This window comes from Myxocyprinus asiaticus, chromosome 39 (assembly GCF_019703515.2).
Source record: "Myxocyprinus asiaticus isolate MX2 ecotype Aquarium Trade chromosome 39, UBuf_Myxa_2, whole genome shotgun sequence".
Lineage (NCBI taxonomy): Eukaryota > Metazoa > Chordata > Actinopteri > Cypriniformes > Catostomidae > Myxocyprinus > Myxocyprinus asiaticus.
In genome coordinates, this window is record NC_059382.1 from 40,027,380 (window position 1) to 40,051,735 (window position 24,356).

A 24,356-nucleotide genomic window follows, 5' to 3' on the forward strand; every position below is an offset into this window, starting at 1 on the left:
TGGGATCCTAGAATCATCCACACACGATGCGGCATGTGATAGGGGTTACTATGAGGAGAAATTGTGCCTGGCAGTATTGGCTCCATCTCAGAATTTGCCCCTCACTCTACAAGATTTCTGGGTTGTGTTTGGCCAGCCATGGAAACCCTAGAATGACAGGATTCTGTGGCATATGGGTGATGAAGTATGTAATGTCCCAGTTTGTAGTTTGACAGTCTCTGTTGTATCATGAATGTTGGCAGTGCCCATTGGCCGTCCATCAAGTGCTGAGATGTGGAGAGGTGGAATATAAGAAGCAGTAGGTAAATTGAGAGCTCTCACAAGATCAGCATCAATAAAATTTCCAGCAGCCCCAGAATCGATTAAGGCATTACTAGTTATCTTGTTGGATTTGTGTGTTATAATAATAGGTACCAAAAGATGACAGTTTGTCAGATCAAGAGAAAAAGTCTCACTCACCGCAGCTGAGTTGGAGGTTCCGGGGCGAGTAGGGCAGGTAGATAACCGATGTCCAGCTTGACCGCAATACATGCACAGGTCTGCGGCGTAATTTCTCCTCCTGAGAAAGGTATGGCCAATCTGTATGGGTTCTGGGTCAGTATTACCCGTTGTGAGACCAGTGAAAGATGAGAGTTCATATTTTGATTTGTGAGTGTGGAGTAGGTTATCCATCTTGATGGATATATTAATATATTGGTCCAGGCTCAAAATCTCATCCCGACATAACGATTTTGCTCGTAAAGACTTACTCAGACTGTTGCGGTAAAAAGTCTTCAGAGGATCCTCTGGCCAACCAGTCTGAGCACCCAGAGTGCAAAACATGAGGACGTAATCAATGGCTGTACTTTCTCCCTGTTTCAACTGAAAATAAATAGATTTCCAGCCTCCCTTCCACTAAAATGGTGTTCTAAAACAAGCTTTAAATCATTCAAGAGAGAATTGCAAGTCCCTCTCTTTCTCCCACACAGAAGTGGCCCAGTTCAGTGCTTTACCCATCAGGAGAGAGGTAATGATTGCAACTCAGGCCTCCTCAGTGAGGTTGATGTGTGGTTGTGCTAAGAAGATGGAACATTACATTAAAAATCCCCTACAGAGCAGGGTTGCCATCAAATGTTTCAGGGAATGCAAGACGTGGATTACCCATGGAAATTGTTGAGGTGGGAGCAGTTGCGTAAGATGATGGAGCAGTGTCAGTGACAGCTGATGTAGAAGAAGCAGAGGAAGACTGCATGAACTTCACAAGTTCCTCGATGAGTGAAGTCAACTTGCACAATTGTTTGTGGTGCTCCATTAGTACTGATGACTGAGAAGCAAGTTCAGAGTGCAAATTTTGATACTCTGCTGGATCTGGGTTCAGCAATGTCTTCTTTAATGACGAGCCTTGGGCGGAAGGATTAGGATCCATGTGCAGAGTTCATAAAAATACACAGTCAGCATACACAATAAAAATTAATGATAGTTAGTGGGCAGGCAAGGGATCGGAAAACCAGGAAATTCAACAGCACAGGCAAACAAGTCCAATTCGGCAGGCAAAGGCAAAGATCCTGTAAATGCAGGCAGTAAATCCAAACCAGGTACACAGGGCAGGCAATCAAATCCAAAAACAACAGGCAGAGAGAGTAATCTAATAAACAGGCAAAAATCCAACAGGGTAAATACAGACGGGAGTAAAATGCTCAAAAACACAGTTTCAAAGAAAGGCAAGACTTCACAATGAATACAGAGTTGAGCAGAAATTATATACACTGGTGGTAATGAGAGAATGAGCAACAGATATGTGGAATCAGAAGGTGATGATGACCTCTGTTGGTGAACCTGATGTATGGCAGCAGGGATTGTTACAAAATATAAAGTGCTACCCAAATATTTGTTTTTAAATTAGGCTATAAAGTTGATTCAGGACTAACAGAACAACATTGTGCATGTGCTCTGAAGGTTTAACTTAAATAAAGAAATTTGCCCTCTAAAGGTGATGATGATTCCAGTTTAGCCCACGATTTAAAATGAGTTTGACACACCAACTCTTGTCATTTTTAGTATCTGTATTTTTGTTTTCTCATTCTGTCTCATGTTCTGCCTTCCCCGACTCCTCCACAACCCTAATAATGATTAATACATGTGGTTTATTCATTGATTTTAGAATGCCAGTTAGTTATATATATATATATATATATATATATATATATATATATAATTTTTTAAAAATCCATAAATTGTTAGTTAGTGGAGAGAAAAAACCTTGGAACTTTGGAACCTTGAATGAGTACATCTTCCTCTGGTTTTACAATAAATGTTCATAAGCCAGTATTATTTATCTATATGGTATGTAGATTACGTGGTCTAATTTTCCAATATCACAGTGTTTAAAACTATAATGATAATGATTAAATTGTAAGGCAATAGATTAAGAGTCTTTGTATTCCATCCAAAATTGAGTGCAGGGATACAGGCAGTGGTCAGTGAAGTGTCAGGCTATATAGCAATGAAGCAATAATAATATCAACTGGGTACAAGTGAACACAATAAAACCACACTGGCAAATATTCAGGCAAACTAGTTCTCAGGACAAGGGTGTATTTTAAAATGTCAGGTTAGTAACATGTTTTGTTTATGAAAAATTATGAAAAAAAAAAAAATAATAATACTTTTATGAAACGACAAAATGTCATGCAAATATGCAATTTATAAATTACAATATTAAATGGGCAAAAAATTGTCAGACATTTTGTCGTTTCATAAATTATTTTAATTTTTTTTCATAATTTTTCATAATTTACAGCAGTCATTATCACAGCTTTGTACATTCCGCCACAAACCGACACAGACCGGGCACTCAAGGAACTGTAGGGGAGTATAACTGAGCAGGAAACCGCGCACCCTGAGGCCATGTTCATTGTGACCGGGGACTTTAACAAAGCCAATTTCAAATCAATCGCACCGAAATACTACCAACACATCAGTTTCAACACACATGGGGACCAGGTTTTGGAGCATTGCTACTCTCCCTTCCGGGATGGCTAAAAATCCCTCCCCCGCCCAATATTTGGTAAATCAGACCACTCTTCCATTCTGCTTCTGCCCGCTTACAGGTAGAAACTGAAACAGGAAGCACCCGCCCTCAGAATGATCCAGTGCTGGTCGACCAATCAGATTCTGTGCTACAAGTCTGTTTTGATTACGTGGAATGGGAGGCGTTCCGGTCCGCCTCTGACGACGACATCGAGGTTTATGCTGATACTGTAACATGTTTCATCAAGCCCCAGTAAAGTTCTGATGTTCCCCAGCAAACCGTTCCTGATAAATCATTGTCTGAGAGAGATTACCAGAGATGTAGTCGGGGCCATACGCACGTAAGTACACATAGTAAGCACACATAACTTCGGCTCTCTCTACTAACTTCACTTTCATCTACACCCCACGTCTAACTGGACAGGCTGGGGGAACTGGTTTGTTCATTTCCAACTCATGGAAATTCACTTCTCTCTCATCTCTCTACAGTAATACATTGTAACAAGGAGGAGGGCATGGCTGGGCCGAGACAATGCATGGCCGGCGCTGAATCAGCTGATCAGCGGGAGAGTAAGATCAAAGGGTGCCGGAGGTGCATGCAGTTAGTTTGCCCTGTTTTTGTTTGGGCTTGTTTTTGTTACTCTTCCTTCCTTCTCCTGGAGTTTGACCTCTGTTTAGTAACAAATATTGTATATTTTCATTTAATCATTCAGTTAGTCTATTTTGATGATTGCATTAGCATGTATGCAATATGCAATGATCTAAAAATGACAGTGTATAATCAATGTACTATGAATAACTGCATTATGAATGTTATTCAATATGTTAGATATTTAGTCATTAATTTATTGATTTAATTATAATTTACTCAGTTTAATAATAAAAGTGCAAATCAGTGGAATAATGCAGCTTGGCTAGGGAGAATTACAGTCTCTCTCTGTGTGTGTCTTCCTGTAAAGGCGCTTTATGTGAATGCTTTTAATAGAATAGAGTCCGACAATGCATGATTTGATGCAGACAATATGTGGAATTGGGAGTATTGGGGTGAATCGAGATGCATGCCTCAAGAGGAAGTCTCAAGGATAAAAACCACCTGTGGCATCACACACACACACTTCTTCTCACAAGGATGTGTTGTGTGTGACCAATAAACTGAAATAAGGGAAATCATTTAATATACTAATCAAATTAATGCAGAAAGTAATGATTGTTAGTTAATATAAAATATGTAACCATATAAAGTGATTACAGTGTGTTTTATGCATATAAAATAAAACAGTTATGCTTTTGCCACCACTGAAGTAAGTTAAGCCAGAATGTCCTGTTAGAAGGAGTGATGATGTAAATAATCAAGGCATAAGATTTTAATGGATGATATTATTGGAAGATACTATTCGATGATATCATGGGTTAATTTTTGGACAAAGAGGCAATCCTCAAAGAGAACAGAAACTGTATTAAAAAAAACAAGTTTAGTTAAAATGCTAAATGTGATTTTCTTACATTTCCCTTGTGATAAACACTATTTATTGCCAAAACAACGGCACTAATCCAAGGAGAAATACACTATTTTCATGTTAAGCCTTTTCTCTCTTCTTCCCTGTCATTGTATTAAAGTGTTTTTCATTTTAAGTGTAGTTGGGACTGTTCACACTGAATGAGTTTTTGCATCCGTCCGTGCTGTTTTAATGTAAACAAGCTCTAGATGGTAGTCTTTACTTGTTGTAGAGCGTCTTCTACGGGAGGGACTATATAAGGGTAATTCCTACAATTATAGGTGACATTTAAGTCCCTTGTACAAGTTGTGGTATTTTCAATTGTTTAATTTCACCTGAAAACTATTTTAATAGGCTTGGTAATAATAATTAAAATAATTTAAAATGTAACACTTTTACATCCTCTTGGGGTAGGACACAACAAGTGTAAAGGGAACGACTCCCACTTAGCCATCAGACTAAATATTAGAGGACACAAAGTATAAATTCAACAATAATTTATTATTGTGAACAGATTTTGGAAAAGCAGTATGGAAAATGACTTCAAAAATAACAAACAAAGCAATCTAATAAAATAAAGAGAAATAATTAACCTAGCAATATGAAAATAAATATACAGAAAAACGTACCTACCTACTCTAAGAAAAACAGAAGTAAACATCTTGGTTACTGTCGTAACCTCCGTTCCCTGATGGAGGGAACGAGACGTTGTGTCGATGTAGTTACACTAGGGGTCGCTTTTGAGAGCCCCGAATACCTCTATTCTTTTGAGAAAAGGCCAATGAAAATTGGCGAGTGGAATTTGCATGCCACTCCCCCGGACATATGGTATAAAAGGAGAAAGAATGCCCACTCTCATTCAGGTTTTGTGCTGAGGAGCCGAGACAAGGTCCGGCCATTTCAGCGGCTAGTACAGCATTGTGGCAAGAGGGACACAACGTCTCGTTCCCTCCATCAGGGAATGGAGGTTACGACAGTAGCCAAGATGTTCCCCTTCTGTCACTCACTTGACGTTGTGTTGATGTAGTGACACTAGGGGTCCCTATAGAAAAATGCCACAACAGGTGAACCGTGTTACGTGAATTGCTGATGCAGGTGCAAGCAAGCTGCTGTGTGCATAATAGCAGGTGCATCAGTCTGCACGTAACCTCCCACAATGCCCCAAAAAGACGTCATTTAGTTACCTACATCCCTGAGGGGGGAAGCGACGTAACTAGCATGGGAGCAGGCCGCGCCAGCTGTGGCCTTTTCTGCAGATGTCTGCTAGTAAGGTGCCATGGGCCAGTGCCCACGAGGATGCCACACTCCTAGTAGAGTGTGCTCGTATTCCCAAAGAGGCGGGCACAGCCTGGGCCTGGTATGCCAGAGCGATGGCATCCACGATCCAGTGGGCAAGCCTCTGTTTGGAGACAGCATTCCCTTTCCGCTGTCCACCGAAGCAGACAAAGAGCTGCTCAGAGCATCTAAAGCTCTGTGTGTGATCCAAGTAGGTGCGCAAAGCATGCACCGTACACAGCAATGACAGGGTTAGGTCTGCCTCCTCCCAGGGCAGCACTTGCAGGCTCACCACCTGATCCCTGAAGGGGGTCGTGGGAACCTTGGGCACATAGCCCAGCCAGGGTCTCAGGATCACGTGAGAATCTGCCGGACCAAACTCCAGGCAAGTGTCACTGACAGAAAATGCTTGCAGATCCCCAACCCTCTTGATGGAGGTGAGCGCAATCAGGAGGGCCATCTTCAAGGAGAGGGCTTTCAACTCGACTGACTCTAGCGGCTCAAAGGGGGCTCTGCGAAGGCCCAGGAGGACTGTGGAGAGATCCCATGAGGGGAAGAGGTGTGGCCTGGGAGGATTCAGCCTCCAGGTGCCTCTGAGGAACCTGATGATCAAGTCATGCTTCCCTAGGGACTTACCGTCCACTGCGTCGTGGTGGGCCACTATAGCGGCTACATATACCTTTAGGGTGGAGGGAGACAGCTGACCCTCCAGCCTCTCCTGCAGGAAGGAAATTACTGACCCGACTGCGCATCTCTGGGGGTCTTCAGCTCGGGAAGAACACCATTTCGCAAACAAGCACCACTTCAGGGCATAAAGCTGCCTCGTAAAGGGCCTGAGTGATCGTGTCTACCACTGCTGGTGGTAGGCCAATTAGGTCTTCCGCGTCCCATCCAAGGGCCAGACATGGAGGTTCCAGAGGTCCGGGCATGGGTGCCAGATGGTGCCTTGTCCCTGAGAAAGAAGGTCCTTCCTCGGGGAATCTGCCAGGGAGGTGCTGTTGTGAGGAGCGTGAGGTCCGAGAACCAAGTCTGGGTGGGCCAATATGGGGCCACAAGGGTGACTCGTTCCTCGTCTTCCCTAACCTTGCACAGAGTCTGTGCAAGTAGGCTCACTGGGGGGAACGCATATTTGCGCAGCCCCCGGGGTCAGCTGTGTGCCAGTTCGTCTGTCCCAAGGGGGGCTCCCGTCAGGGAATACCAGAGTGGGCAGTGGGAGGATTCCCGGGAAGCGAACAGGTCTACCTGTGCTTTGCCGAATCGACTCCAATTCAGCTGGACCGCCTGGGGGTGGAGTCTCCACTCTCCACTGATCATTGCCTGCCACGACAGCACATCCGCTGTAGTGTTGAGGCTGCCTGGGATGTGAGTGGCCCGCATTGACCTCAGCCTCCGCTGACTCCAAAGGAGGAGATGGCGGGCGAGTTGCAACATGTGAGGACAGCATACGCCATCTTGGCTATTTATGTACGCTACTGTCGCTGTGTTGTCTGACCAGACCAACACATGCTTGCCCCGGATCAATGGCAATAGCCTCCACAAGGCGAGCAGTACAGCCAGCAACTCTAGGCAGTTGATGTGCCAACCCAGTCGTGGTCCTGTCCAGGAACCAGTGGCTGCATGCCCTTTGCACACGGCACCCTAGCCCAACTTGGAGGCATCTGTGGTGACCACGAGACGTCTGTACACCTGCTGTAGGGGAACTCCTGCCCGCAAAAACATGAGGTCTGTCCAAGGGCTGAATAAGTGGCGCTGAACCAGGGTGGGTGCCTAGCGAACTGAATCGCGTAGCCAAGTCGGATGGTCCTGGCCAGCCACCGCGACGGGTTGGAAAGCGTTAGCCATGCGTCCAAGCTCCAGGCGAGGGGCACTAAAGGGACAATTGCATCTGATGTACCTGAAGGTGGGGCCTCGCGGTGGGGAGGAGCAGGTGATGCCATGTCGAGGAGCGTTGCTTCATCCCGAGGTGGCTGCACTGAGGGGGACCTCGAAGCACTTACCTTGCTCTGCGTATCTGGCATAGGGCAGGTTAGCGACTGAAGAGGGGGACCTCTCGGGTCATCCTCGAGACTCGTCACAACCGGTTGGCCGTAGGCATGGCACAGCCGGGCACGTGAAAGTGGGGGGACTGCGTTCGCGGGTCCCTGGCTGCGAGTGCTAGGTGTCTGGTCTCCGTGACAACGGTGGTCTTGAACACCGATTATGTGACCCAAGGAGTGAGAAAACTGCTCTTTTTTTGACAATTTGGGTACCGTAGCCCGTTTGGGGTGTGGCGAACAAAAAAGAGAATGAAACAAAAGATTTACCTCCTGGCCCTCCACCGGGGGATGGAGTGGTCTGGATACCAGCTCAGTAGCAGTCGTCTCGCTCCCTGGGTCGTCTGTCTCAGGGGCGATTAGGAGCCTTCCGGTTCCTCATGCCAGCCCGTGAAACGGGAGGCGTCAGCTTCCTGCGGGGGGCTCTATGCTGGGGCCGAGAGCTGAGCTCGGGCGGAGCCGGCCGCCTGGGGGAATGCCCTCGGTGAGCAGACGGGGTGCGGGATCTTGAGCCGCGCCGGGGCAAGATGTGCTGGATGGCCTCCATCTGCTTCTTTACCACTGATAACTGTTGGGTGAAGTCCTCAACGGTGTTGCCGAACAGTCCAATCTGGGAGATGGGTGCGTTGAGAAAGCGTACTTTGTCGGCGTCCCTCATCTCGACCAGATCCAGCCACAGGTGGTGCTCCTGGACCACCAAGGTGGACATCACCTGCCTGAGTGCTCGCACCATGACCTTCGTCGCCCAGAGGGCAAGGTCAGTCACCGAGCGCAGCTCCTGCAGCACATCAGGATCAGGACTACCCACATGCAGTTCTTTTAGTGCCTTGGCCTGGTGTACCTGCAGGAGGGCCATGGAATGCAGGGTGGAGGCGGCCTGTCCAGTGGCACTGTAGGCTTTGTTTGCCAGAGAAGACGTAGTCCTACAGGCTCTGGAGGGGAGCACTGGACGATCCCACCAGGTGGCGGCATTTTGCGGGCACAGGTGCATCGCAACCGCCTTATCCACCTGAGGGACCTCCGTGTACCTGTGGACTGCCCCGCTGTCGAGGGTAGTGAGAGCGGACGAACCTGGAAGTCTTTTACGGGCAGCGAAAGCTGCCCTCCACAACTTCGTCAGTTCGTCGTGCACCTCCGGGAAGAAAGGAACCGGGGGGGGGGGGGGGCGTGGCCGTGAGCGGCACCCCGAACCCAGGAACCAATCATCAAGCCGCAAGCACTCAGGGGAGGGTGGAGGGTTTCAGTCCAACCCGATACTCGCGGGGGCCCAGGCAAGCATGGCGGTCAGCTCTGCGTCAGCTCTGCGTCAGCCTCAGACTGGGTGGGCAGACCCGAAGGTAGCAGCCCAGTCGAGTCCTCAGGGTCCGACATCACCAGTGCGCTCTCCGATGCAGCGATTGAAGACTCATCCTCCTCGCAGGCCCCGAAAGAGACGTCAAGCTGGCCATGAGGCGGGCTGGTCTCATTTCGGAACCAGACGGGAGCAAGCAAGAGTGCTGGGGAACGGAAGGTCCGTGGAGAATTACCCGGCGAGACCGAGTCCATTGAACTCCCCAAATCGCCTCCAGCACCAGCCGGGCCGGCCTCAGACCCGTGGGTAGAAGGTGCAGCATGGGGCGCAGCTAGAGTGGCTTTCCTGCTTCGGAAGAAGGAAAGCCACGACCGCAACATTGCCATGGTCATATTCTCACAATGAGAACATGAACCATCCACAAACGCTGCCTCAGTGTGATTGCTGCCCAGACACGTGAGGCAGCGCCCGTGGCTGTCGGAGAGATAACAACCGCATCCAGGAATCACACAAAGACGGAAAGGCATCTTTATAAAGACGCATCTTAAAAAGATGTTCAACGTCAATGTGTGTGCTCTAATAGAGAAAATTAACTCTTTAGCAGAAATATACACTCTTTTAGCGCTGTCGAAGCGCCCAGGGGCGAAATCTGCACTCGTCGTGCAGAAGGAGAGAAAGCCGCTGGAAATGCGCCGTATATCCAACAGCATACGCTTCTTAAGAGGTGAATGGAACAGCAGTAGTATTCAGCTCGCTGATAGTACAACCGTTCGGCTCCGAAGAAAAAATCTGAATGAGAGTGGGCATTCCTTCTCCTTTTATACCTGTATGTCTGGGGGAGTGGCATGCAAGTTTCACTTGCCAATTCTCATTGGCCTTTTCTCAAAAGAATAGAGGTGTTTGGGGCTCTCAAGTGCAACCCCTAGTGTCACAACATCGACACAACGGCGAGTGAGTGACAGAAGGGTAACTAAATCCAACCAAACAGGCAGGTCACCCTTACAAACCTGGTCTAGCAGTTGACTGAGAGTCGACACAAATTGTCACAAACTTACACAAAATAACACGGCACGTAACACCCCCACCATCAAGAATCAACACTTTGTTGATTTACCTTGGGCTGGGCAATGTCATTACAAAGCGTTTCAAACAAAGAGAAAGGTACATTTTGAACAATTTCAGCATACAATCACTTGACATAGAAATGCAACGCATTTTTCTTTTCCTGTTGGGGGTGCAAATTATATAATCAGTTGCACTGAGCTTCGACTCGACTACACAAGAAAAACACAGCTTACAACACTGAATCAAAGCTAATACAATTTTACCTTTCCGAAACAAACGAGACAAATCAAAACAAGTCTTCGTCTTCTTCAAACGAAAATGAAGCACAAGCAAAATTGCAAAAAACAAATGGGCCGTACTGAAACCTAATGTCTCTTGCGGAGTCTCACACACAGCAAACAAAAACAAAAGCACAACTAATTGCAAAAGTATGACTTAATGATTAACTGAATAGAGCTCAAGCTCAGAAACTGCTGCCAATCATTTTTGCTGAAGCAACCCATTTTCCAAAAATATGCTATGGATTTGTATTTAGACAATTTACCTTTGTCACCACAGAAGTTTGAAAGAGAGTGAGAGAAGTGCCATGTTTTTGCTCATTGACAAGGGTCGCCCTGTCAATGGAAAGCGACAGGTCAGTTTCAGTACTAGCAGTGGTAGACTGCGACTCCGAGCACTTTCGTGCAGAAACAGAAACTTTCTTTGTAGAAAAATCACGGACTTTTTGAAATGTAACAAAAGTATTGGTCGAATTTGGAACATAATCAGAAAGATCAATCAAGTCATTCAATGCGATTGAGCTCGTGTAACCACGGCAGCAAGACACGGCGGAAAATTCGGAAGCCAAATCCACTGAAGTTTTAAATTCAGAGAGCGAGAACCATGCCATCAAAAACAAATGGCTCATAAACTGAATCAACTTCTCACCCTTTCAAAGTGAACGATTCATGCACAGAATCAAAATACTTGTCTAACCTAACTCGTCTATCTGAATGAGACTGCAAACTAAACATACAAACAAAACAAACACTCTTTAACGATGGACATTTAAGTCCCCAGTACAAGTTGTGGTGTTTAAATTGTTTAATTTCACCTGATAACAATTTAAATAAGCTTAGCAAAAATATTAAAACAATTTATAATGTTACACACTGCAGTGGGCCTAAAAGTTACATTTTAAATACTTGAAATCATTTTCAACTATTGCAGTCTGTGGCAGCGTGGGCGTGTTCAAGCATCCATCCGGAGAGAGAGAAAGCGGTAAGCTTTAATCTAGCACCTGAGCTAGATTATGTTTAACACCTGTCTCTAATTACAGTGAGCACGGGGAGAGCGGCATAAAAGAGCCACACCGCCAGCAGACGACAGAGAGATGGTCCCCAGAGTTATGATTGTGAAGCTGAGAGTTTATTATAGTGAAGTTGCAGAGATTATTATTGTGACATGGAAGAATTTATTATTGTAAAGCTGAGAGCAATGTGGTCATTAAAAGCCTAACCTGTGAGCAACCTGCCTCCCGCCTCCTCCTTTCCATGGAACTTCTACACAGTCATAACCTCATGTCCCTAGAGCTGCAAGTCAAAAACATCTTTGACAAAAATAAGTGCTAAATCATTGGATTTCTTTTTTCCCGCCATACAACTAAGAGTTTAATATTATATTATCTCACTAACATGTATTAAATTGTGGTAAAATGTACTTTTATTTATTGTCCACCCTGTTATGTCATGATACTATGACCTTTAATTGGCAATGGCATCACACACACTGGAAGTGGACATCAGCCATTCAGCAAAATTATTTTGAGTTATTTCTAACTCTTTTGATGTTTTATTTATGTTGTCATTTATTTGATGGTGTTAGTCATATGTGGTAAAGCATAACATGCCCACCCTGTTAAGGGACGAGATATGGGAAATTATTGTCATTTTAAAATTTCAATATATTTATGTTTACAGAAATAAAATAATCAATGTAAGTTTACAAATATGGTACAAATAATATGAAATCCAATGGTTAGCACTTATTTTTGTCAAAGATGTTTTTGACATGCAGCTCTAGAGACATGAGGTAATGACACAGTGCAATAGTTGAAAATGATTTCAAGTATTTAAAATTGAACTTTTAGGCCCACTGCAGTGTATAACATTATAAATATAAATCACAGATGATGTAGGGGCTAATTTATCCGCTGAATATCCACCCTGTTATTTCCACCCAGTCCCTGCCCATTTAACTAGATGGACATCTTTTTTTTTTATTATTCCTGCACTCTCCTACTAATTAATATAAATTTTATGCAACCTATATAACCTTATAAAATCTAAGAATAATAACATAATAAGCAAACTACAAGATATGCTGTGATAGTGAACTTGTAGAAACAGTATAATAAAAATACTGTATATTTAAGTGCAAATATATTACGCCTATAACTCCTCAGGTCATTAGCAACCTACTGTACTTATATGAAAGAAGGGGCTGGGGGAAAGATGACAATCAGCACAGGTCTTTTGTCGTGTTTTCTGTCAGAAGCAGAAGAATTTTGTCAAAAATATAGCATTCGAGTGCATGTTAATTGTTTCCCACCATTGTGAATTAAAAACACCAGTTAATGCTCCTGTTCATGACATGACATGACATTACATTTTATTGCAAATGTCAGTGCTCGTTCTGGAAGAGAGAGAGACTCAGCTAAATGATGGTGAGAAAAACTACAGAACTTTGAATACAAAAGAACAGAACAATACAAGGTCTTGATCTCTTAACTTTGTCAGGATCTCAACATAACAAAAGTTGTTTTCTCGTTATCATGACTTAAGAGCAAATTACTGCAGAATCATTCCAGAGATGTCATCCCGTATTGCAATATCAGAGGAGCAGGAGCGTGTCACATACTATATCATTAATAAAGGCCTAACGGCAGCTGAAATCGCTTTGTGCCATTGAAGCACTGTATACATTGAGTACTGTATCGGAGCTTTAATTGTTTTTTGGGGAAAAAAACGTGATTGTGAAGTCTGAAGCTTCATTCATCTTAAAATCACGTGACTGCTTCGGTATGTGGTTCAAAAGAAGTGCAAAACCCAGTACAAGTTTGAACCCAATACAGTCACATAAGACATTTCACTCCCATTTTAATAAAATGTTACAGCCCATCCCAGAAATATATTTATTATCCAATCTAGACATTAATAATCAGTTATTCATTTACTCTCAGACATTGTTTTTATTTTTTAATAGAACACAGCATCTTCTTAACTCACATATGAAGCCTTTGGGCCTACACTTGATTATTACATATTTTATTTATAAACACTTTAGTTAAAAAGCGTTTTAGTGCCACGTAAAAAAAAAAAATACAAAATCTAAGATTTCGAGAATAAAGTCATAATATTTTGAGAATAAAGTCAAAATTTCAAGAATAAAGTCGTAGCATTACAAGATCAAAGTCATATCATTTTGAGAATAAAGTCAAAATTACGAGAATAAAGTCATAGCATTACAAGATCAAAGTCATATCATTTTGAGAATAAAGTCAAAATTACGAGAATAAAGTCATAGCATTACAAGATTAAAGTCATATCATTTTGAGAATAAAGTCAAAACTATGAGAATAAAGTGATATCACTTTGAGATCAAAGTCGTAATATTTTGAGAATAAAATCAAAATTACCAGAAACGGTGCGTCATTATCACAAAGATAGAACGAAGAGCCAGCAGCTTCATCAATGCAGGAAATGGATGTAGAGGATTTAGCTAAATCATACTTTAGTTTAGAATTTAGCAACAAAGAAATACATTTTCATCTTTTGGCACATCAGCATGAAGTTATTTCTGGGATCCGGACACTGCAGTGGTAATGAGTTGAATTTATTCTGGAGAAAGAACCAGACAGATGTTCATGCAGTCCCGCTCGGCGTGGGTGATACTTGGGCTGGGTTTCCCGAAGCTCTAAGTTAGTAGTAGGTAGTAGGTAAAAAAAAAGTTTTAGCACCTTTGAAATGGACAGCTCCCGTAAAGACGCACTTACGTTCTACTTTATCACAAGCGATCTACAGTGCTAGTTTTGGAAACGTTAAGATGATCGTAAACGATCGTAAAAGAAAACCTCACTAAGAATGAATTGTGCCTGGTAAATGCCCTATTTACAAGCACGCGCTCTCTGCACTAGTTTAGCGCCCCATTCACTAAAGGAATTATGCAAATCAGCCAACAGTGTGCAGAACGCAATTTGCACGTGCAGTTGCTATTTTGCGAGCCGATTCTGAGCGCTGCAGGTACCACGTTCATCTGTACAAACAATAGTATCCAAGTATAAACACCATGGGACCACGCAGCCATTATACCACTCAGGAAGGAGACGCATTCTATCTCCTAGAAATGAACATAATTTAGTGCAAAAAGTGCAGATCAATCCCAGAACAACAGCAAAAGACCTTGTGAAGATGTTGGAGGAAACAGGTAGACAAGTATCTATATCCACTGTAAAACGAGTCCTATATCAACATAACCTGAAAGCCACTGCTCCAAAAAAGCCATAAAAAAGCCAGACTACAGTTTGCAAGTGCACATGGGGACAAAGATCTTACTTTTTGGAGAAATGTCCTCTGGTCTGATGAAACAAAAATTTAACTGTTTGGCTATAATGACCATCGTTATGTTTGGAGGAAAAAGGATGAGGCTTGCATGCCAAAGAACATCATCCCAACTGTGAAGCAGGGGGGTGGCAGCATCATGTTGTGGGGGTGCTTTCCTGCAGGAGGGACCGGTGCACTTTACAAAATAGATGGCATCATGAGGAAGGAAAATGATGTGGATATATTGAAGTAACATCTTGGTCGCAAATGGGTCTTCCAAATGGACAATGACCCCAAGCATACCTCCAAAGCTGTGGCAAAATGGCTTAAGGACAACAAAGTCAAGTTATTGGGGTGGCCATCACAAAGCTCTGACCTCAATCCAATATAACACAAATTCATCTGTCAAAGTAGACAGATGTCGACATGAACTTATCCTCAAAAACCTTCAATAAAACTACACAAGTTCAAGAAAATAAAGATATAAATAACGATAAACATTGTTTTTGTCGATCACAATTTATCTGTGTTTTATTAATGGCTGCATGAAACTATAGAAATATAAAATCTCAACACTCAAGCTTTAAAGATGATCTAAAACAATCAAACAAACAAACTAAAATCATATTCAGCCTATATGACATGTTAAAATTTGCTTATTGTTGGGTCTATGCAGTTTGTGTTTGATTTTAAGGAGTTTTTCCCTTTGTACAATAAACAGTTTTATTACTGTGTGGTACAAACTTGATGTTCAATGTAAAATCTGAGTCATGAAGCAAAACTAGTTGAAAACTGCTTTTCTAATTTGTTACATCACACAGTTTTACTGATGATTTAGAATTAATATAAAACCCAGGATATAGAGCTTGAGTGAATGTGGTGTGGACTCTGTGGATGAGGGTCAGTGTGTCAGAGACGCTGTAGAAGGACAGTGTTCCTGCACTGTGATCCACATACACTCCTATTCTACAGCAGCTGGAGGAGACACAGAGATCAGTTCTTATTTTATTGTGATAGAATGAGCAACTGGAGGGAGAGCAGAACAAACACCAGGACTGATCATTACCCCCAAACATACACTCAACACCATCTCCCTTCCTGCTGATGCTCTTATATGACACTGATATAAACACACCACCATCACCACTCCACTCAATCTCCCAGTAACAGCGTCCACACACACTCTCTCTACACAACACCTGAAGATAAAAATCAAATCTATCTGGATGATCAGGATACTGCTGGAGTGTGCCAGTGTAAGTAATCACTCTGTTCTCTTCAGACAGACGGAGGCGTTTATTCACTGTGTTTAGATCCCCTGTGAACTGACGGAAATCTGATGAGATAAAAACACACGTCATTAGATTAAATTTGGTCAGTTTTGTCAGTTTGTGTATGCATATACTGTATGTTTCTGTGTGTGTAAGTTTGTTTCATTGGGGTGAAGGTGAGCAGCAATGTTTAATTACATACTTATACTATATAGTAGGCATCTGTAACTAAGAATATATATTTGTGTTCTCAATTCTCATATTTTAATAAATAACATTGTTATTGTGTGTTATTGGCTACATGCCAATAATGTATAAATATTTAATTTTCTTATATTTACTGTACATTTGAACTCATTTTGTATCAGTTCTATTAAGTTTAATAATAACTCAGTTTGAATTTACAATTCTGTTGGTGAGACTGAAGAATGAAGCTCAAGTTTTTTCTTAGGCTGTTATAAAGCTGAACAGATATTAAAGACCAAACCTTCTCAAACCTGCTCTCATGTCTGTTAATCTTGTGTTATTTCACATAGATATTATGGGATTATGGGAAATGCATCTTACAGTAGCATGTGTTGTTTGTTTCTTTATAGTGACTTACACTGTAGAAGGTCATTCCTGGTCTTGGGTTCATCAGTGATAATTTTAATGTATGTTACTATGGGAATAAACAGACATAGTTACTGTCATTTTCACTTTGTATTTTTATTTATTATTTAGATTAATCTCTGAAAGTAAATAAATATCTGATATTTGACCTCTGTCAGATATCTTGTCAATATGTTCTGTGCAGAAATCCTCCAGTTGTTGTTTCAGTTGAGAGACAGATTTTATCACCTCATCAAAAGACAGGACAGAACTGACAGTGATGCTGGGTGAGACTGAAGATCCAGGAGGTGCAGAGAAAGACTGAAAACTCTACAGAAATACAACATGAAAATACAGAGACAAAAACCTTCATCACCTCCACTACAGTTACATTTATACTGTGATGATTAAATTAAAATGAACTGATCAAACACTGACTAAAGCACGAGCCAATAGCATTGGAGTGTGGGCTGTGAAGGAGTATATCATTGGTTTGACCCACTGAACGAATACACCTCATTTACTCATTAAATTCATGAAATCAGCGTGACAGCGTCTTTGGACTGAAAGAAGGAGAGGAGGCATGTTGCTCGTTTAGTTTGGTAATCTCGTTTAACAAGAGGCTTGTTTGAGATGCCAAACGCCTCACCATGAATGTAGACAGCTGCAGTCAGGGGAGGAGTGAAATAAGTGCAGTCAAGTCAGCTAGTTCCCACTTCTTGTAGTGGATCAGACATCTATGAGATCAAAGGCAGATATTGCGGGATTCACATTCATGCGCTGTTGCTGATAGAATGGATAATATAAATTCTGTTGCTTCAAAATGAAAATAAATATGATGACAAAGACATTCAATGCACTTGTTATTTAATTTCGCCAATAAGATGTGTCTTTCCATCCATTTTTAGTTTAATAAAGACACGTATTTTAGATATTTCAGAAATATGATACCAATCATATGTTGGGAATATTCACATATAATTTATACACTTAAAACATGATATTAGAGATAAAAAAATGTTTTTAGAAGAGAGCAAAACATCATGATTGTTTAATCCAAAGAGCATTAAGCTGTGTGGTCAGCAAGATGTTTCCCATCATGCTTGCAGTTTGCGAAGCTGGAAAAATCCAACTGTGCACGCCTCACTCTCACGAGACTTTTTTGACATACGTCACCATGACGTCACTGCAAGTCAGATATATTTCTAACCGGCATGTACCTGCCGCTGATCACCAGTGAGTGGTTCTGTGCAGAACTTGCTCTTCTCAAACGAGTCTAATGAGAGAAAGGGGCTGGATTAATTACGATTAAAAGTGACTAATGACATTACAATGACATCAGGACGTAATTAAAACCCGTAATTACTTATAGACTATGTTTTCCTTTATGTTTACCTTGATGGTCACACACAGCAGTTCACAAAATGATATGATTTGTTGTAATTTGCGGGGGAAATACTTATGATATTTAAACACAGCTAAAGTCTCTTAGTAGATACGCTGATTTTACTAAAATATAATTAGACTTCTTTCCGTTATGAACATTTCTGTGCTTTATCAATGGTTTAATGACCCAAAAACACATAAAACATATTCATTTGTTGCCACCAACTGGCGCAAGTGTGATTTACAAAAATGGCTACTAAACGAATAAGTGAATACTGTGTGTGTGTGTGTGTGTGTGTGTGTGTGTATATATATATATATATGTATATAGGGTTATTCTATTGAAATTAAAATCTCTTTTGAATGAATTCAAAAGGCTCGAGTCACAAGTGAATGACACAAGAAACCTCATCTGGAGTTCATTCACTCAAGCTAGACATTTATAGTAATAATACTGTGGTTTGATAAAAGTTGAAAAAATTATAGTTTTTCTGTAATAAACACAATTTTTAATTGGTTAATAAATGGAAAATAAATGTAAAAAAATCTTTGAATAGTTCTTTAAATGGTTTCAGTTTTTTAAATAACTTTATAAGTGTGTTTATTATTAAAAAAAATGACAGTATTCTGAATGTATATTGGTTGGCTTGAATGATGTGAACATGGGGAAAAAGCACTATGCTAAAGACAGTGGCGATTTCAGGGGGTGGCCTGTGGTGGCCTGGGCCACCCCTGAAATCTCATTGGCCACCCTGTGGCCACCCCAGAACTGATTGGTAGTTCATCATGTTCATCAACACAAGAACGAAGAACCAATAGAAACACCTGTCAATCAAAGATGACATCTCAGGTCATTTGTTGATTTAGAGCCACACTGACCCAGGGTCAGTTTTATATTTCTGACCATTATAGTAGTGGTGGGACTGAAGCTGTGTGAGCTGCTCTTTGATCAGTGGGGGGAGGGGCAGGCTGCGGGAGGCCAGGCAGGCGCCGCAGGTTGCGGGCAGCGGGCGCCAGGTCTGGAGTATAATGGTCAGTCAGAAGCACGAAGCTGACACGAGCTAGCGTCTACCTCCAACTTCCAATGAGTTGACGACGTCGATTTGTGGTCAAAAAGAAAGCTGTTATTTGAGAGGTATGTTCATCTAAACTAACGTTTAATTTATCCCGAATTTCCATGTGAATGTGAAAACATTTTTTCATTGTTACAGTAGCTAGGTTAAAGAGTAAGCTAGACCCTACACCACATTCAACATGTTATCTTTATATTGACATGAAATATGAAATGCCATGTTTTCTGATTTAATGACGGAGGTGTGTAAAGCGTTTTACAGATGTATATGTTCAATAGCTAAAGTTATATATATGGCTAACCTGTGTGTGAAATGGAAATGGAAGGGTTTGTGCTGTGACTGTACTTTAAATCTTTACATGAGTTATTTATGAGCTCTTTATGTGTATTATTGGTCAGTCAGACCAATAAAATCTTCAAAGTTTTTATACCTTATTTGACATTTTAAATATGCAGAGGCAGGGCAAATTGCACTTAAATGCTGCAAATGATTTGACTAACTATTTTATTTGGTAATATTCAAAGTAATTGAAGCTATCAGAACATGTGGAAAATAAACCTGAGTAGACACTGTAAATAGAGTTTTGTTTTTTACTGTATTCAGAGCTCAATCTGCAATTTTAGGGTTTCCAGACAGACACCTATAAGCCCTCGTAGCCAATTTCACACACTGATTTGTATCCAATTTAACAATATTTCTGCTGGACAGTGCAGTTATAGCTAATAAATGAATGAATAATTGATTGAATGATTGATTGAATTGCGCCTCAATCAGTTATCACCTGTACTTGTATCTTTTTATGATTATACACTATACCTGATGTTATATGCAGATTATTTCTCTACAATGAGAATAGCTCTTAAAAATGTGTAACTGACTTTTCCTAAACAATTACTGATTTAAAAATGGATGTTTTGTTAAAATAACCAGAGATTCCCAGAAACTGTAATAGGCTGAAATAGAACAGGAATAGAAAACTGTCAAATGTCAAAACAACAGTCTGATATTGAATACAAACAATTCAGTGAATGCTAACATGAGTTTAAGAATTCATTTATTCTACATGTGTAGATGTTGAAGCAAAGCAATGCGATATTTACACATTTTGATCATGTGCCATTCATAAAGGTTCTCCCGGTATCGCCACCCCACACTAGGTATGTGCCCCATCTTTGCCACCCCAGTAAAAATGTCCTGGATATGCCACTGGCTAAAGAGAGGAATACATTAAGGCTGTGTCTTGTTTGGAAGGATGCGTCCTCTGGAGGTCGCATTTGTCAGCCGCATACATCAATCAATCATCAACCCCAATCATCAAGGCTGTCTCGTTTCATAAAAGAGAGTAGGACACTTCGAATGCAGCCTTCGAATGTGACCTTCTTTCATGGGAATTCGGAGGATGCATGAGGTGTATACTTCGTGGGCACTCACAACCCACAATTCTTTGCTTCAACAGAAATGTCTAAAAAAATAACACCAATTTGCCCGTAAATATGATGTTCAAATGCAAGTAATGTTAATTCCCAAGTTGAAGTAACTCAGTAGACAGGTGCAGATTATATAATATGTATTATTGTATTAATATATAATTAAAATAAAGTATTAGACTAAAAGTACAACTGTAAAATCTATTTTCTTTTCTCTTTACATCTTTATAACTCTCCTAAAATGTACCTCATACATTCCCTTCCAAAGGGACTTTGTTCCCTTCTCACTCAAAGTGCTTGCGCTTGTTAAAGAGTGGCATGCTACCATAGCAACCATGTTATGTTCCGTTTCCTACGAAGGCCATCTCATTTAAACAAGACTTGTTTAAAGGAGGACGCTAGGTAGACTGCAGCCTTCAAAGGACATGTCTTACCTAGCATGCAGCCTTCCAAACAAGACACAGCCTAAATATGCACATTTAAGTGTCATTGGGGGACCCCCCTAAGATCGAGATTCTAAAATTGCCCTTGGTTCTGATGTTGTTCAGCTGCATGGATTCAGGGGTCGGCAATCTATGGCATGCGTGCTAGCACTGGCATTCTGAGGGGTAATCACTGGCACGCCAGCAACGGCGAGAGAGGAGTAGACTATTTTATTTATATAAATTCTGCACCTGCATTCCAATCTTGATGTAATCCTTCCTCATGATCACGCAGCTTGTTTTCATGAGCTGAATGAGAGGCTAAACAAAAAGTTTAAATGTGACAATAATGCAGTATACCCAACAGACTCATGCAGCGCGTGCAAGCCATTCGCTCATCACGAGCCGGCAGCGCTTCACTTTGGTTAATCGTATACACGCCCGCTTTGCTTCGGTCAGACTGTACAGATGACAGCCTACATTCTGTTTCATTTGTTTCTTTTTGCTTTCAGAACAACACATGATGTAATAAGGAAAATGTCATGGTTACTTGTGTAACCTCCGTTCCCTGATGGAGGGAATGAAACGTTGTGTCAATGTAGTGACACTAGGGGTCACTCTTGGGAGCCCGAGACACCTCTGGTCTTTGATAAAAGGCCAATGAAAATTGGCGAGTGGTATTTGCATGCCACTCCCACGGACATACGGGTATAAAAGGAGCTGGTATGCAACCACTCATTCAGGTTTTATGCTAAGGAGCCGATATAAGGTCCGGCCATTTCAGCAGGTAGTTCAGCGTTGTGGCAGGAGGGATAAAACGTCTCATTCCCTCCATCAGGGAAAGGAGGTTACACAAGTAACCATGACGTTCCCTATCTGTCACTCACTCGACGTTGTGTCGATGTAGTGACACTAGGGGTCCCTATACGAAACGGCACAATTGGCTGAACTGTGTTATGTGTACTGGCGGTGTGTGGTGGGCAGACTATTGTGTGCCTCATAGCCAGCACACCAGGTCGACACGTAACCTCCCCCAACATAGTGATGAGTGTCGAATGGCCCTTTTTGGGGACAAGTCGACTACCCAAGAGATAGAGACAGGGCTAACCCAGTCATGGCCTCTTTTCCCCTTCTCTTTTTTCCACTCCCTAAAAAAGAAAGGGGATTATCCGACTGGGCCGCCAGGTCTAGTCGGGGGGTGTCCATCCCAAGGGGAAGACAACAGCGGAGACCACACCTTGCCTAAAGAGAGGGGGGGATATTTAAGTGGAAGTATACGTCACATGGTCTTTCCAACCATATGGAGAGTCTTCAAGGTAGATCCTGCCCAATGGGGGAGGAGTTACTACAAACATGGAGACTGGGGCAGAGAGGCTCTGCCCAAGGAAGACACAGTTTGCCAACAGGGAAACGAATTAGTGGAAGAAATATATATCGCATGGGGTTAGCCTTACAGGGAACCGCCACATGCGGAGCACCTACCACAGAACAGGACTCTTAGTTAGCATGTGTACTGGGCTGGCAGCGAATCTCTCCAAAAACTCGACTGCCACAGGGCTCGGAGGAAGTCAACCAGGGAACAAACTTGTGAACACTACTGGGAATTAATGGCGCATGTCTTCAGCTCAAAAGGAGGTGGAAGGCGCTATGTGCAAGAGATACACCCGGCCGGCTATCCTGGGCTTATCCGCTTGTGTTGCGTGCCACTACCTGGGACGAAACCGGTTCCACCCGGAGGTTGTAGAACTTTGCAAAGGTGTTGGGTGTTGCCCAGCCAACTGCTCTGCAAATGTCTGTTAGAGAGGCACCTCTGGCCAGGGCCCAGGAAGCCGCTACACCCCTGGTAGAATGGACTTGTAGCCCTACCGGGGGCGGCATGTCCTGGGCGAGATATGCCATAGTTATGGTGTCAATGAGCCAGTGGGCGATCCTCTGCTAGGAGACAGTGCTTCCTTTCCGCTGTGCACCAAAGCAGACAAAGAGCTGCTCAGAGATTCTAAAGCTCTGCGTGTGATCCAAATAGATGTGTAAAGCATGCACCGGACACAGCAACGACAGGGCTTGGTCTGCCTCCACCTGGGGCAGTGCTTGCAGGTTCACGACCTGGTCCCTAAAAGGGGTGGTGGGAACCTTGGGAACATAGCCCGGTCGGGGTCTCAGGATCACGTGAGAGTAACCCGGACCGAACTCCAGGCACGTTTCGCTGATAGAGAACGCTTGCAGGTCTCCTTCCCTCTTGATGAAAGTGAGCGCAGTTAGGAGGGCAGTCTTCAAGGAGAGTGCCTTAAGCTCGGCTGACCGCAAAGGCTCAAAGGGGGCTCTCTGTAGACCCTGAAGAACTACGGAGAGGTCCCATGAGGGAACGAGGCACGGTCTGGAGGGATTCAGCCTCCTGGCACCTCTTAGGAACCTGATGATCAGGTCATGCTTCCCTAAGGACTTACCGTCGACTGCGTCGTGGTGTGCTGCTATGGCGGCAACGTACACCTTCAAGGTGGAAGGGGACAGCCTCCCTTCCAACCTCTCCTGCAGGAAGGAAAGCACTGATCTGACTGTGCATCTCTGGGGGTCTTCATGTCGGGAAGAACACCACTAAGCGAACAGATGCCACTTAAAGGCATACAGGCGCCTCGTAGAGGGGGGCCTAGCCTAAGTGATCGTGTCTACCACAGCTTAGGTCTTCCGCGTCCCGTCCAGGGGCCAGACATGGAGATTCCAGAGGTCTGGTCGCAGGTGCCAGAGGGTGCCCCATCCCTGAGAAAGAAGGTCCTTCCTCAGGGAAATTCGCCAGGGGGGAGCTGTCGCGAGGAGCGTGAGGTCCGAGAACCACGTCTGGGTGGGCCAGTAGGGTGCTACCAGGACGACCTGCTCCTCGTCCTCCCTGACCTTGCACAGGGTCTGTGCAAGCAGGCTCACTGGGGGAAATACATATTTGCGTAGGCCAGGGGGCCAGCTGTGTGCCAGCACGTCTATGCCGAGAGGAGCCTCGGTGAGGGCGTACCAGCGCGGGCAGTGGGAGGATTCTTGGGAGGCAAACAGGTCCACCTGTGCCTGTCCGAATCGACTCCAAATCAGCACCTATGCCCGCAGAGCGCCACCACCTGGCGTGGGTGCCCAAAGCCCCCATCCAAGGCCTGTAGGTTTACGTCGTCTCTGACGGCCAAGGCCTACGGTGCCGCTGGACAAGCCACCTCCGCCCTGCACGCCATGGCTCTCCTGCAAGTCCGCCAAGGCGCTAAAGGAACTGCACAAGGGTAGTTCCGCCCCGGGATTGATGCAGGAACTGCGCTCGGCGACCGACCTCGCTCTCCGAGCGACGGAGGTCACGGCACGGTCTCTCGGGCAGACGATGGCCACACAAGTGGTCCAGGAGCGCCACCTTTGACTCAACCTGGTCGAGATGGGCGAGGCCGACAAGACACGATTCCTTGCTGCCC

At 43.4% G+C, this 24,356-nt stretch overlaps 1 long non-coding RNA gene and 1 pseudogene across 1 annotated transcript; one reads left to right on the forward strand and one right to left on the reverse strand.

Annotated features, from left to right (window-relative positions):
• LOC127429994 (E3 ubiquitin-protein ligase TRIM16-like) overlaps positions 1–24,356 on the reverse strand; it is a 534,825-nt pseudogene that overhangs the window by 16,926 nt on the left and 493,543 nt on the right.
• LOC127429826 (uncharacterized) lies at positions 3,206–11,670 on the forward strand. The gene is made up of 3 exons (XR_007895358.1): positions 3,206–3,350; positions 3,499–3,601; positions 11,488–11,670. It is a non-coding gene; the product is annotated as an uncharacterized LOC127429826 (long non-coding RNA).